This window comes from Triticum dicoccoides, chromosome 3A, assembly GCF_002162155.2.
Source record: "Triticum dicoccoides isolate Atlit2015 ecotype Zavitan chromosome 3A, WEW_v2.0, whole genome shotgun sequence".
Taxonomy (NCBI): domain Eukaryota; kingdom Viridiplantae; phylum Streptophyta; class Magnoliopsida; order Poales; family Poaceae; genus Triticum; species Triticum dicoccoides.
Window position 1 is genome coordinate 23658721 of NC_041384.1, and position 11474 is coordinate 23670194.

The following is an 11474-nucleotide window of genomic DNA, read 5'->3' on the forward strand; positions in this document are numbered from 1 at the left end:
TAGACGTTGTGTACCTGAGCATGAGCAGGAACAGATCCTACGCAAGTGTCACTCTGAAGCTTATGGTGGACACCATGCTGGAGATAGAACTGCACATAAGGTACTGCAATCTGGTTTTATTGGCCTACTCTCTTCAAGGATGCCCGTAAGTTTATCTTATCTTGTGATGAATGTCAAAGAATTGGTAATATTAGTAGACGTCAAGAAATTCCTATGAATTATTCACTTGTTATTGAACCATTTGATGTTTGGGGCTTTTACTATATGGGACCTTTTCCTTCCTCTAATGGTTATACACATATTTTAGTTGCTGTTGATTACGTTACTAAGTGGGTAGAATCTATTCCAACTAGTAGTGCTAATCATAAAACCTCTATTAAGATGCTTAAAGAAGTTATTTTTCCAAGATTTGGAGTCCCTAGATATTTAATGACTGATGGTGGTTCACATTTTATTCATGGTGCTTTCTGTAAAATGCTTGCTAAATATGATGTTAATCATAGAATTGCATCTCCTTATCACCCTCAGTCTAGTAGTCAAGTAGAATTGAGTAATAGAGAACTCAAATTAATTTTGCAAAAGACTGTTAATAGGTCTAGAAAGAATTGGTCCAAGAAACTTGATGCATTATGGGCCTATAGAACTGCATATAAAAATCCTATGGGTATGTCTCCGTATAAAATGGTCTATGGAAAAGCATGTCACTTGCCTCTCGAACTAGAACACAAGGCTTATTGGGCTATTAAAGAACTTAACTATGATTTTAAACTCGCTGGTGAGAAGAGGTTATTTTATATTAGCTCACTTGATGAATGGAGAACCCAAGCCTACGAAAATGCCAAGTTGTTTAAAGAAAAAGTTAAAAGATGGCATGACAAAAGGATACAAAAGCGTGAGTTTAATTTAGGTGATTATGTATTGCTATACAACTCTCGTTTAAGATTTTTTGCAGGAAAACTTCTCTCTAAATGGGAAGGCCCTTACGTTATTGGGGAGGTCTACCGTTCCGGTGCCATAAAAATCAACAACTTCGAAGGCACCAACCCGAAGGTGGTGAACGGTCAAAGAATCAAACACTGTATCTCAGGTAATCCCATAAATGTTGAAACCAATGTTATCGAAACCGTAACACCGGAGGAATACATAAAGGACACTTTCCGGAACGTTTCAGACTATGAAAAGGAATAGGTATGTGGTACGTAAGTAAACCGACTCCAAAACAGTTTTTAAGGCAATATTTCTCCGTATTGGGATATTTAGAAAAATAGAAAAATAAGCAGCAGTCCGGGAAGGACACGAGGGCTCCATGAGGGTGGAGGGCATGCCCTACCCTATTGGGCGCCCCCCTACCTCGTGGGCACCTCGTGTGCTCTCCGGACTACGTTTTCATACACGACACGTATTTTGGTCGGTAAAAATTCATTATATAATCTCCCGGGAGTTTCGACTCCCGTATCACGCAAAAATCTCATGTCTTTGTTTCGAGCTGTTTTCTGTTAGGGTTGTCAAGGCCAGGCACTATGTCGTCTCCCTCCTCCTCCAACCATGAGGGCAATGATGCTTGGCTAATGAAGATAGAGCTGAAGAGAGAAGAACCTATGGAGATCAACAAGGATGAAGGGAGAACTGCAGAGCTCAGCTATTCCAAACTCGCTTATCCCTTCCAATGTTACATTCCTTTCTTATGAGAATATGAAAAAGAGTGTCACCGGTTCTCCCATAGCTATGCAGCACCCTTGGGTGCAGGGAGTGTCGGTGTACTAGAATAGGGATACCCTAGTACCCCGAACTTGTGCACGGGCAGTTGCAGCACCCCGCGGCAAGGCTTGCCGGGCGAACGCCAAAATTCTCCGTGGTTCCCTTGGAGCCATTCAAGAACAAAGTATTTAAGCTCAAGAGACAAGGCCCCGGCAAGAGGAGCTTGCCGGGAAGGCCAACCAAGGCACTCCAAGGAACTTGCCGCGACGCGCCACGCGCTCCGGCAAGGCAACAAGGCCCCGGCAAGAGGAGCTTGCCGAGAAGACCAACCAAGGTACCTCGAGGCCCGGTGAGCGACAAGCTTCCGGACCCGACAAGATAACAGCAGCGGCAAGGCGCTTGCCGCGGTAGGCGGCCACTCTGTGCCCACGCTCCAGCGCATCCACCAACGTGTCGCCCTGGGGGCCTCTCCAGGCGCGCGTGGCGGGAGGCTGTGCAGCCAGCGGTGCGTAGTGGCATGTGAAGCTGACATGATCGCCATCGTGGCGAATGGTGGCGCCCCTAACGGTCCTTTTCTACACTGTTTGGGCGACGCAGACGGGCATTTAATGCCCTTGTCCCCTGCCGTCAGGGTTAGGTAGGGTGCACTGTACCAACCACCTCACTTTTTACATTTGTACCCTTCTCTGCGTTGCCACCTGTCGGTGACCCCTTTAGCGTATAAAAGGAGGCCCATGCGCAACGTAGAGGGGGTTCGCGAGGTTCGACTGGTTCGGAACCCAGAAAAACACTACGCTCTCTCTCTGGAGCAAGAACACAAGATAATCAAACAAGCAGCAGTAGGAGTGTTATCTCTCCGGAGAGCTCCGAAGCTGGGTAAACTGCTCGTGTGTTTCGCCTCGATGTGCTCTTCGTGTGATCTCCGCCCCCGCCGAACCGAAAGGGGCTCAGTCCGCCGGCCCCATAGGTGTTCATGGATCAGTTTCCCCGACATCTTTGGCACGCCAGGTAGGGGACGTCGAGATTGTGTGAACCTGATCCGGCGTTCACACGAGCTAGATCTTCATTCCCTTCATCAACATGCCACCGAAGAAGAAGACTTCGGCGGCAGCCGCTCCGTCCACGTCACTTCCGCCACCGTTGGAGCAAACGGGTGGTGGAATGGACGCCGGCGGAAGAATGGACGTCGACGAGGAAGCCTATGATGCTGCCAGGTCCAAGGACAAGGCTGCACAAACCTCGGCGACTGTACATGTTCCGCGCCACTCTCAGGAGGCGCAAGACCAACAGCGTCATGGCACTCGCAGTGCCATACGCATGGTAGGCCAAGACCAAGCTGGTGAATCTCGGGGCGCTCAAGACCAGCATGCACGCCAGCGTGCTGGCACGAGCGGGGCACGGTCGCCTGGACGGGATACTGCTCCTTCTAACATAGTTAGAAGTCCGAGCATGTCCCGCTCCTCGCGCCGTCCGCCACTGCCACCCACCACTCCAGCAGAAGCTTTGGTGCGAGCTCAACTGCTCCTAGATTACCCTTCGACGTCGGACAAGATCGACGAATGGAGGGCCACCATTCAGAGTCTCATCGGCTACGCCAACGGCGACACTCCACGGCGGCCGAGCGCGTTGCCGCCACGGCAGGGTTGCCAGGCGCGAGCCGGTGGCGACGAAACGGGTGGAGGTGCAACTACCATGCAATCACCACCCCGAAGGCCAAGATCGCCGACTCGCCGGATCCACCTCGACAGCGACTCCACCGCATCGTCGGATCCACGGGCTCGTCGCGATCAGCGCCAAGTTCTTCATGATCGACAACAAGAAGACGCTCGAACTCGCATCGAGCGCCGAAGAGAAGCGCGACGTCAATCCGACAAGCGCGCTGGGCCCTCTATTGACATGCATGCGCTAGGGGAACCAGGCGATCTGCCGTACGCGGTAGGTTGCCCTGCGTTCACTCGTGAGCTGCGACAAGTCCAGTGGCCCAGCACGAAGAACTTCAAGCCAGACGTACCGGAGAAGTACGACGGCAAGACGCATCCGTCGGAGTTCCTCAGCATCTACACCATTGCGGTGCAGGCTGCCAGGGGACGGGATGACAAGATCCTTGCCAACTACTTCCCGCTGGTGCTCAAGCCCAACGTCAGATCCTGGCTCATGCACTTGCCGGACAACTCCATATCCTCTTGGGCTGATCTGTGCCATCAGTTTGTCGGCGCCTTCACAGGCGGACACAAGCCTCATGGCCAGGAGAGTGATCTTCATCTGCTCGCCCAGAAGGAAGGAGAGCCCCTGCGCAAGTACATTCAGAGATTCAGCAGTGTGCAGCACAACATCCCAGACGTCCACCCTGCCGCGGTGATCAGCGCGTTCCATCAGAACGTGCGAAACCACAGGATGCGGGAGGAAATGGCGATGTGCAAGATCAGGGACGTCAGTGAGTTATATGCACTGGCCGACAAGTGTGCACGTGCTGAGGAAGGGAGGAGACTCCCCGGAGAGAATGTAGGAGTGGGAGGATCTGACAGTGAAGATGCTGCCCCGGCAAGGAAAACACCGGCGGCGGAACAACAGGAGGAGGAAAGGCAAAGAGGTGCTAGTTGTTGAGCAGTCCGGCAACGGTGGTAGCGCCAAGAAAGCCAAAGCTGGTGACTCCGGCAAGGAGGTTGCCGCGGAGGTGGCGGTCGCCGACAAGCAGGACGGCACCAACAAGCAGTATTGCAAGATCCACCGCACCAAGGGACATGATCTCCAGAGCTGCAAGAAAGTCGAGCAGCTTGTTGAGCAATAGAAAGCTGAATACGAGCGGCGCGACAAGGAGAAGGCCCAGGAAGGTGCTGGGCGATCTGGCAAGAAACGTCCCGGCCGAGGGGGACGTCGTGGCAAGGCCAAGCAGCGGCAAGGAGACAGACCTCCTCGCGGCCGCGACAAGGATGAAGATGACGACGACGATGAAGACATGGATGATGAGGAGACTGATGAGTAGGAGTTCCAGAAAGCCACAGAGGTCCTGTGCGTTGACGGTGGTGCTTCTCTGCATACCTCGCATCGTCAGCTCAAGCAGTGGGTGCGGGAAGTTAATGCAGCAGAACCACCCGTCGAGTCAGGCAAGCCTCTGAAATGGTCCAGCACGCCTATCATCTTTGATATTGAGGACCACCCTGATCGCATAACTGCGGTCGGGTGCTTGCCGATGTTGGTTTCACCAACAATCCGCAACCTCAAGGTCACTAAGATGCTAGTTGACGGTGGGGCCGGGTTGAACCTGATCTCCTCCGCGGTGCTCCAGAAACTCCAGATCCCTGACAGCGAGCTCGAAGAGACCGGTACATTTCAAGGAATCAACCCGGGAAGGAGCAAGCCGAAAGGAAAGATCACGTTGCCGGTAACATTTGGCAGCGAGCTGAACTTCAGGACTGAGAGGGTCACGTTTGATGTTGCTGACTTTCCATTACCTTACAATGGAATCCTTGGCCGTCCGGCACTCGCCAAGTTCATGGCAGCCTCTCACTATGCGTACAACATACTGAAAATGCCAGGCCCGATAAGTGTCATCTCTGTCCCTGGCGACAAGAAGGATGCTCTTATCTGTGCCGACAAGATCTACCGGGAAGCAGCAACCGCAGCAGAACGCAAGACACTTGCCGCTGAAGCTCCAGGAGGGAAGAAGAAGACCAAGTCCGGCAAGAGCTCTGATGCCCACTCCGGCAAGCGCACCTCTTCGGAGTGCTGCGCTACCGTCGAGGACGCACCATCGAGCTCCACCGGCAAGTGTAAGAAGGCAATGACAGCTCCACCTGAGACCAAGAAGGTGTCCGCCAAGGAGGACGGCACTGGTGGTACCTTCACCATCAGCGCCACTCTTGACCCCAAATAGGAAAGCGTGCTCGTTGCTTTCCTGCGGGCAAATGTAGACGTGTTTGCGTGGCAACCGTCTGATATCCCCGGTGTTCCTAGGAAAGTAATTGAGCACCACCTTGCCGTCTATCCTCATGCGCGGCCCGTCAAGCAGAAAGTCAGGAAACAGGCAGTGGAGCGCCAAGAATTCATCGCAGAAGAAATCAAGAAGTTGGAAGCAGCAGGCCTTGTCAGAGGAGTGCTCCATCCCACGTGGTTGGCCAATCCTATTGTCGTGCGCAAGGCTAACGGGAAATGGAGGCTTTGTATTGACTTCACTGATGTTAATAAAGCTTGTCCCAAAGACCCATTTCCCTTGCCGCGCATTGACCAGATTGTTGACTCCACAGCCGGATGTGATTTGCTTTCATTTCTTGATGCATACTCAGGATACCATCAGATCTTCATGGCAGAAGAGGATGAAGAGAAAACCGCATTTATCACCCCGTGTGGCACGTACTGCTTCGTACGGATGCCTTTCGGTTTGAAGAATGCTGGTTCAACATTCGCAAGGGTAGTCCACCACGCTTTTGAGCCGCAGATGCACAGAAATGTGGAAGCCTACATGGATGACATAGTGGTCAAGAGCAAGAACAGGGCGACCCTGATTCAAGATTTAGACGAGACATTTGCAAATCTGCGCAAGATCAACCTCAAGCTTAACCCCGAGAAGTGCGTATTTGGAGTCCCTTCCGGCAAGCTTCTCGAGTTCTTCGTGTCTCTGCGGGGAATTGAAGCCAATCCCGACAAGATCAAGGCCATTGAGCAGATCGAAGCACCAAAGCGCGTCAAGGATGTACGAAGGCTTGCCGGTTGCGTGGCTGCTCTCAGCAGGTTTATCTCTAGATCTGCTGAGCGCGCCCTGCCATTTTTCAAAATTTTGAAAAAGGCAGGTCCAATAAAATGGACTCTGGAGGCGGAGGCTGCGCTGCAGGACTTGAAGAGATACCTGTCCTCCACTCCAACACTTGTCGCACCTAAGCCGCAAGAGAAGTTGCTGCTGTATATAGCGGCAACCAATCAAGTGGTTAGTGTTGCGTTAGTGGCGGAGAGGGAGGCAGATGATGAGCCAGCAACCACGGCAGATGCATCCAGTGACAAGCAGGGGGCTTCACCGACAAGCTCTGGTCCTGACAGAGATGGATCTGCGCAGGAGCATGATAAGATGCAGAAGAGAATGGTGCAGCGTCCAGTTTACTTTGTCAGTTCCCTTCTACAGGGGGCTAGATCAAGGTACTCTGGTGTGCAGAATTTGCTTTTCGGCCTCCTCATGGCCTCGAGAAAGCTGCGCCATTACTTCCAAGCACATAAGATCACAGTCGTCACTCGCTTTCCGCTGAAGAGGATACTGCAAAATCCAGAAGCGACAGGCAGAATTGTCGAGTGGGCGCTGGAACTGTCAAGCTTTGGCCTCAAGTTTGAGAGCACTTCAACTATCCAAAGCAGAGCATTGGCAGAGTTCATAGCAGAATGGACGCCAACACCAGATGAAGAAATTCCAGAGACGAGCATCCCCGTCAAAGAGGCAAGCAAAGAGTGGTTGATGTACTTTGATGGTGCCTTCTCGCTGCAAGGCGCCGGTGCGGGCGTGCTGCTTGTCGCGCCCACCGGAGAGCACCTCAAGTACGTAGTCCAGATGCACTTTCCCAAGGAGCAAGCAACCAACAATACTGCAGAGTATGAAGGATTGCTTGCCGGTCTCAGAATCGCAGCAGACCTTGGGATCAAGAAGCTCATTGTCAGGGGTGACTCACAGCTTGTCGTCCGCCAAGTGAACAAGAACTACCAGAGTCCATTGATGGAAGCATATGTTGATGAAGTGAGGAAGCTAGAAGAGCACTTTGACTGCCTACAGATGGAGCATATCCCAAGAGCTCAGAATGACATTGCTGATGGCCTGTCAAAGTGCGCCGCACTAAAGTTACCTGTGGAACCAGGGATCTTTGTGCTCAAGTTGACTCAACCATCCTAACACCATCAACTGGACAAAGCAAGAAGAGGAAGTTGGTTTCTGGTGACTACTTTCCGGCAGAGCTCCCCGAAGCCGCCGCCAAGAAAGTCCCCAAGATCAACCCAAGAATGCTGAGGGGCAGTCTGCTCCGGCAAGCCTTATGGTTTGTTCCGTTGAAGCAGACGCTCCCGACAAGTTTTTCTCCAGCAAGCTTGCCGGGGAACATCAAGCTCCGGCAGGGCCGCAAGTCCTTGCCGTAGAAGCGGATGTTCTCGCAGCAGTAGATGTGCCTTTAGTCCTTGTTGTCGAGCCACAAGCTCCAGCATGGGCACAGCAGATTGTCCATTTCCTTCAGACAGGAGAACTTCCCGAAGAGCAAGAAGAAGCAGAAAAAGTAGCCCGGCAGTCAAGTATGTACCAGTTTGTCGATAGCATACTGTATAGAAGAAGACTCAACGGTGTGAAATTGAAGTGTATTTGGCGGGAAGACGGACAAAAGCTGTTGGCAGAGATACATGGAGGCATATGTGGCCACCACATTGGCGCAAGAGCACTTGCCGGCAAAGCTTTCCGGCAAGGTTTCTTTTGGCTGATAGCCCTCCAGGATGCAACTACACAAGTAACCAAGTGTGAAGCGTGCCAGTTCCACTCCAAACAGATACACCAGCCAGCTCAAGCTCTCCAGACGATCCCTTTATCTTGGCCATTTTCGGTCTGGGGGCTCGATATCCTCGGCCCTTTCCCCCGAGCTGTCGGGGGCTTTGAGTACTTGTACGTCGCAATCGACAAGTTCACAAAGTGGCCGGAAGTGCAGCCAGTGAGGAAGGTGACAGCACAGTCAGTAGTCAAGTTCTTCAGGTCAATTGTTTGTCGTTTCGGGATCCCTAGCAGGATCATCACCGACAACGGCACGCAATTCACGAGCCGCACCTTCATGCAGTACGTCCAAGACCTTGGCGCCAAGGTCTGCTTCGCTTCTGTTGCTCATCCGAGAAGCAACGGTCAAGCAAAGAGGGCAAATGCTGAAGTGCTGCGCGGGCTCAAGACCAGAACTTTCGACAGGCTGCGCAAGTGCGGAAGAAACTGGATCGAGGAGCTGCCGGTGGTTCTTTGGTCAATCAGAATGACGCAAAATCGAGCCACTGGCCAGACGCCTTTCACTCTAGTCTATGGAGCAGAGGCAGTTCTCCCCACGGAACTTGTATACAGATCGCCTCGAGTGCTTGCTTATGATGAGCTTGAGCAAGAACAGCTGCGACAAGACGACGCGCTGCTCCTTGAGGAAGATCGTCTTCAGGCTGCTGTACGAGCTGCTCGATACCAGCAAGCTTTGCGCCGCTACCATAGCCGCAAAGTTAAGGCCAGAAGCTTCGAGGAAGGCGACCTTATTCTTCGGCGCGTTCAGTCCGCCAAGAATTCCAACAAGTTGACGCCGAAGTGGGAAGGCCCTTATCGGGTGAAACGAGTCACTAGGCCCAGCGCTGTCCGCCTTGAGACCGAAGATGGCATTCCGGTGAGCAACTCCTGGAACATAGAACATCTTCGTAAGTTTTTCCCGTAGGGCGCGGTTGCCGGAACCCGTTCCAGCAACCACCTTTTGTACAAGTCTTGCCGCTGTTGCATGTAATCCTTTGTACAAAGCCGGGCGCAGATCCCGTGCATAAATAAAACCCCATGTGCTCCGCATAACTTGTCCATTTCATGCATTAGTTTCTTTCTTGCATGCGTTATCTGACACTTTGTGCAGCACCTACATCCGGTAAGCAATAACGAGCCGAAGGGCTCCATATCATTATTTTTCTCTTCTTTCTTCTTTTCAACAAAGGAAAAGAAGGTTCCATCACACACAAGTTTGCCGGGGGGGAAAGAGAAGATTGTAGTATGGACCAGGCGTCGTTCAAGCAAAGTTTTGCCTTGCCGGGAAGCAAACGACAGAAAAGCTAAGTTGCCAAAGTTTGAGCAATCAGTTTTTAAATTTTTGAGTTATCTTCCTCGAACGACCCTGCTTTGTATGGAAAACCTGTGCGCGGAGGAACCTGTTGGGTTTCGTAGTAATTTCAAAAATTTTCCTACGCGCACACAGGATCATGTGATGCATAGCAACGAGAGGAGAGTGTTGTCTACGTACCCAACGCAGACCGACTGCGGAAGCGATGACACGACGTAGAGGAAGTAGTCGTACGTCTTCACGATCCAACCGATCAAGCACCGAAACTACGGCACCTCCGAGTTCAAGCACACGTTCAGCTCGATGACAATCCCCGGACTCTGATCCAGCAAAGTGTCGGGGAAGAGTTTCGTCAGCACGACGGCGTGGTGACGATCTTGATGAACTACAGCAGTAGGGCTTCGCCTAAACTCCGCTACAGTATTATCGAGAAATATGGTGGCAGGGGGCACCGCACACGGCTAAGGAATCGATCACGTGGATCAACTTGTGTCAACTTGTGTGTTTAGAGGTGCCCCTGCCTCCGTATATAAAGGAGCCAAGGGGGGAGGAGGCGCCGGCCAGGAGGAGGTGGCGCAGGAGGAGTCCTACTCCTACCGGGAGTAGGACTCCCCCCCAATCCTATTCCAACTAGGATTCCCAAGGGGGAAAGAGGGAGAGGGGTGGCCAGCCACCTCTCCTAGTCCTACTAGGACTAGGGGAAGGGGGGAGGCGCGCAGCCCCCTTGGGCTGCCCCTTTCTCCTTTCCACTAAGGCCCATGATGGCCCATATGGCTCCCGGGGGGTTCCGGTAACCTCCCGGTAACCCGGTAAAATCCCGATTTCACCCGGAACACTTCCGATGTCCAAACATAGACTTCCAATATATCAATCTTTATGTATCGACCATTTCGAGACTCCTCGTCATGTCCGTGATCACATCCGGGACTCCGAACAACCTTCGGTACATCAAAATGCATAAACTCATAATATAACTGTCATCGTAACCTTAAGCGTGCGGACCCTACGGGTTCGAGAACAATGTAGACATGACCGAGACACGTCTCCAGTCAATAACCAATAGCGGGACCTGGATGCCCATATTGGCTCCTACATATTCTACGAAGATCTTTATCGGTCAGACCGCATAACAACATACGTTGTTCCCTTTGTCATCGGTATGTTACTTGCCCGAGATTCGATCGTCGGTATCCAATACCTAGTTCAATCTCGTTACCGGCAAGTCTCTTTACTCGTTCCGTAATACATCATCTCACAACTAACATATTAGTTGTAATGCTTGCAAGGCTTATGTGATGTGTATTACCGAGAGGGCCCAGAGATACCTCTCCGACAATCGGAGTGACAAATCCTAATCTCGAAATACGCCAACCCAACATCGACCATTGGAGACACCTGTAGTACTCCTTTAAAATCACCCAGTTACGTTGTGACGTTTGGTAGTACCCAAAGTGTTCCTCCGGTAAACGGGAGTTGCATAATCTCATAGTCATAGGAACATGTATAAGTCATGAAGAAAGCAATAGCAACATACTAAACGATCGGGTGCTAAGCTAATGGAATGGGTCATGTCAATCAGATCATTCTACTAATGATGTGACCTCGTTAATCAAATAACAACTCATTGTTCATGGTTAGGAAACATAACCATCTTTGATTAACGAGCTAGTCAAGTAGAGGCATACTAGTGACACTCTGTTTGTCTATGTATTCACACATGTATTATGTTTCCGGTAAATACAATTCTAGCATGAATAATAAACATTTATCATGATTATAAGGAAATAAATAATAACTTTATTATTGCCTCTAGGGCACATTTCCTTCAGTCTCCCACTTGCACTAGAGTCAATAATCTAGATTACACTGTAATGAATCTAACACCCATGGAGCTTTGGTGCTGATCATGTTTTGCTCGTGGAAGAGGCTTAGTCAACGGGTCTGCAACATTCAGATCCGTATGTATCTTGCAAATCTCTATGT